General features: G+C 40.6%; 1 long non-coding RNA gene across 1 annotated transcript; it reads right to left on the minus strand.

Annotated features, from left to right (window-relative positions):
- Positions 1 to 3,528: 3,528 nt before the first annotated feature.
- LOC138145131 (uncharacterized) lies at positions 3,529 to 4,524 on the minus strand. Its single transcript, XR_011164114.1, has 2 exons — positions 3,732 to 4,524; positions 3,529 to 3,663 (listed from the first exon to the last, which is right to left on the minus strand). It is a non-coding gene; the product is annotated as an uncharacterized lncRNA (long non-coding RNA).
- Between the last annotated feature and the right edge of the window lie 306 nt (positions 4,525 to 4,830).

Consider the following 4,830-nt stretch of genomic DNA (forward strand, 5'->3'; position numbering starts at 1 on the left):
ATGTGGCCATCATTATCAACCCAGTGATTTGAACTTGATTTGCATAGAAATTTAATCAATCATCTCTATTTCATATTGCTAGAAAACAAAACATAGCTTCAATTTCCTTTTATAATGGGAAAATTGTATTTTCTTTATAATTCTCTCCCTTTATTCAGTGTCCTCAAAATATCCAAATGGAGACATGTATTTTTATTTATTTTGATTGGTTATATTTGAACCAAGAAATATGTGACAAAGGATGAGGAGAAAAAACTAAATTGTCTCCCCTATGCCTTACCCCTGATTGAGAAGATTGTAAATTTCCACTGTTCACATGTCCAATCCATCTTTTTGTCTGTTCATTTCCTGGGGGCTATGGAACCCAGTAGAACGAAGTGACTTTGCTATCTGAGTTGTAAAATGGTGTATTACCCTGTGAGCAATGGCACTTGCAGAGGAACTGGTAATTTATATGAGAAGTGTTTAAGATTGCCTGCTTACCCAGTGATCCATGCCAGGTCAGTTCCAGTAATGCTAGAAAACAAAAGGAGGTGGCTATCAGTGGGAAAGAGATACCTCTTATGCCTTAAGAGCTTGTGAAGTAAAGCAGGGAAATGCCATTTTCTCAAATTAACAGATCATTGCCATTTCAAATTCCATGGGGACTGTGAGACTCAAGAGGTAAAGGGAATTTTTTCTTTTGAATGAACAGTATCTACTAGGGCTAGTTTTAAAGGAGCTATTTAGTGGAGGTGGTGGTTTGGCAGTGAGATACATGTGTGCATGTATTTTGTGGATGTGCCTATGTATGTACATATATGTATGTGTGTTTGTGTCCCAACAGGGCTAAGGTGACTTGTTTAGAAACAATGGAACAAGGCAAAGAAAGGTAAAACAATAGTCCTAAAGTTGTGCTTGGCATGACAATTCAAATTACATTAAAAACAGGACAAGGACCCAGGAGTGATATCCCACAGCTCCAGTGAATAAAGGGGAATTCAAACTTGCATGGATTCATCATTTATTAGCAATTTTTAAGGAATGAAGATACTGGGATCATGGAATGTGATCCAGTTGTGAGGACTCATGATCAGCTAGTATGTAAGACACTATAAGTGACTGCGAATAAGAACACATTTATATAGCACTTTAAGGTTTGCAAAACATTTTCCACAACAACCCTGGGAAGCAGGTAGAGTACTAGATAGAGTGTTTGATCTGAGGAAGACTTGAATTTAAATCCTGCCTCACATACTAACTAGCTGTGTGATCCAGGACAAGTCACAAATTCTTCCTGCTTCAGTTCTCTCATTTGTAAAATGGGCATAATAAGATTGCCTACTTCCCAGGCTTGTTGTGAAGGGGGAAAAAAGGAGACAATGTTTGTAAAGCACTTTGCAAACCTTAAAAGTTCAATTGATGCTACAGTCATCATCATCATCATCATCATCATCAGTCCAGTGGCACAGATAAGGAATCTGAGTCTCATAAAGATTAAAGGATTTGCCTGCAGCCATACCATCAGTTTGGTATAAGAGCAAGGATCCAAACTCAGGTTTCTAAGTTCAGTAATCTTTTTAGTTAGTGTATCATGCTTTCTTCACAGTCTCTGTGAATTCCAATTTTGTAGCATTTTTCAGCCACAATGAACTTTCATGTACATCATCTGCCTGGATCCTCACCACAGCAGGGTGGTGATTAGTGTAAGCATTATATCAGGAAATTAATGACCAGAATGGGCAGCTAGGTAGCACAGTGAATAGATTACCAGCCCTGGAATCAGGAGGACCTGAGGTCAAATCCAGCCTCAGACACTTAACATTTACTACCTGTGTGACCTTGGGCAAGTCACTAAATGCTAATTGCCCTGTCGTCCCTCCTCCAAAGAGACCAAAAATTAATTAATTAATGACCAGAAAAGAGGTGAAGTGACTTGCCCCTACTCAAATATTTCATTAGTCCTATAGCCAGGAGTTTAAATGACATGAAGTTGTGGTTTCTTTCTACTTTGCTGTGCTCCCACTATTTGACATGTACCCTCACACTTCTATCCATGGAAAATTAAATTATATCTGAAGAACTTTGCAGATCAGAATTTACTCAGAACCAGAAGTCAGAAACCCCCAGTTATGTATCTTCTTCTTACTAGAACAATCAGAGAAAATAGTAGTTCAAAGTAATCAAACAACATAGCGAAAGAAGTAACATTAAAGCTTACTCTTATACATACTGGACTATACTTTTCCATAGTGTGTAGCACCCTCAGTTGGGAAGGAAACACATAGCAGGGAATATCAGTTGTGTCCAGTGAACATATATGTAATGAACATATACATACAGGGGAATACACATTTGGCCAACATTGTGAATGTATCCAGTACTGTGAAACTGCTAATGTCTTCTATGGTAATATAAAAAAAATTACTTGCTGAGACAATTGGCCTGTATTTTCTCCAGAGTTGCAGTTTTCTTTTACCATTTGCTGGTTTTGGCTACCATATGTTGCTAGTTTCTTCTCTATAACTGTCCACCACGAACATGATCTTTTGTGCTACAGAGTTCAGTTGTTAGCTCAGCAAACTAGTTAGAAAAAGTCTCTAGTATTTTAAATTCCATTCTTTGAACTTCTTGCTCTACTCATTATTCAGAGGTTCTTCAGCATAAACTTTTATCTGACTTATTATCTGAAATATTTTTAATTCCTATTAAATTTCAGGATCAGGAGGCTGGGTCACCTTCAAATAATTCTAAGGACTCTACTTGTCAGTCAGTCAATAAACATGTATTAAGTTCCTAGTATGTACTAGGCACCATGCTAAGCCTTGGGGATACAAAAAGAGGCAGTCCCTGTCCTCAATCAACTCACAGTTTAATGGGAGAAACAATTAGCAAACAAACAAGCCACATAACAAGATGTGATGTACAAAGGGAAATCACTAGAATTAAGAAGGGTTGGGAAAGGCTTCCTGCAAAAGATAGAATTTTAGTTGGGGTTTAAAGGAAGCCAAGGAATCCAGGAGGGAGATGAGGAGGGAGAGCATTCCAGGAATAGAGAGCCAGAGAAGATGTCAGGAGCTGAGAAACAGAATGTCTTGTTTTCAGAACAGCAAAGATCCCAGTGACTGGATTGAAGAGTACATACAAAAGAAAGTCAAACATAAGATCTGAAAGATATGTGTGGCAGAGGGGAAGGGGGTTTACATCATGAAGGGCTTTAAATGCCAAACAAAGGATTTTGTATTTGATCTTGGAGGTGAGAGGGAGTCACTGGAGTTTATTGAGTGGTTGGGGGTGTGGTGGGAGTGATATGGTGTAATGTTAATGGAATGGGAAGATCTTTCCCCACCCATTAATAGGCCTATGTTACCTGCTCTGAGTTCTGGCCCAGCTCACAGCTATGGTACAGCCTGAGTCAAATGGAGCCCAAGCTCTGGGAGGAGCTGTAATGTAATGCCAAGGAAAGGCAACTTCCCAAGGTTCAGAATACCAGCATAGGTGCTCTCCATTTTATTCAGTGACCAACCAAGAACAGAGAAGATTAAAACATGACATCATTCAAAATACAGCATTTACTAAGTGTGATTAAATAATCTCCAAGTACTACCCCACCCCAGGACCTTCCAGTCATTCAATCAATTACAAAGTCCCTGTTCTAAATACTTCTCCACCCCTAGGCTATACCTTCATTTGGTCCACCACAAAACCCCTCTTCTCAAATGGAGATTAGTTTCCAAACATAGGTAAAGTACCTTCATTTGTCAATCACAGAGCACAATAAGGTCAAAAGTTCCCCACCCCTGGATCACAATTGAATCTACCCCAGAGTTACATCAAGTTTAAACTCAGCACTTAATACCCAAATGGAGGTCTTTTCTTCATCTTGACACGAGGCAAGTTCTCAGCAATCTTAGTTCCTGGGGAGACAAGGCTTAGCAAGGCCATAAGATACATTGCCAGTCCCTTCATGAATTTATCCTCTGTCTGTAGAAGAGTCCTAGAACCCCTGAACACATTAGCAAAGCCCTCTACCAGGATTTCTGTAAACATACAACAAGAAAATCCTTCTTCAGGGCTTCTGAACCAACAGAAAGGCTCCCAGACCCCTGCAACAACAGCACTGCCCTTCACCAGTGGACAGTATTCATTCTGTCTGCAGGACAGTCTCCAGACCCCTGCAACAACAGCACTGTCCCTCACCAGTGGACAGTATTCACTCTCTGTCTGCAGGACAGTCTCAGGGCTTCTTAGCGAACAGCCAGGTTCCAGGACTTCTTCAACAAAAGGACTGTCTTTCACCAGTGGACAAATCTGGCAAAAGAACATCAAAACAGACAGACAAAGTACCAGCAAAACAGCCATGTCTCCTCAGTCCTTGGCAGCTCAGGGGGCAGGTCTCAAAAGTCCAGGGCAATTCAAAGCGGCCACCAGCAATTCTCTTAGTCTCTCTCTCTCCACGAGGAGCTCCTTCCAAAAAAATCTTCCGCCTCTCTCTTATCTCTCCAAATCTACGTCACCAGCTCCTCCCAGTTCAGCACTCTCTTTTCACATCAACAAGTCCATCCCACAGGTGGGATTAACAAGCTCTGGGTTTTAACACAATCAATTTAAAAACCAAGCCAATACAGGGGAATCTTTAATTGCCATTACCATCACAGGAGCTTGTCCAAAGGAAAAACTGAAACAGAGCAGCTGAGCAGAGGGAGAGAGGTAGAGTGAGGCAGAGCAGAGGGAGGAACTTGCCTAGGGAAACTTGTTTATGGGGAGGCCTAACAGAGAGAATGCTTAAGAAGCTCCCTGAATTGGTGGAGTACCTTGCTAAATCTTACCTCCTGGTATCCAAATAGTGAT

Source organism: Petaurus breviceps, unplaced genomic scaffold (genome assembly GCF_028583685.1).
Source record: "Petaurus breviceps papuanus isolate PSGF00001 unplaced genomic scaffold, PetGlider_PUasm1.0 90730, whole genome shotgun sequence".
Classification (NCBI taxonomy): Eukaryota; Metazoa; Chordata; class Mammalia; order Diprotodontia; family Petauridae; genus Petaurus; species Petaurus breviceps.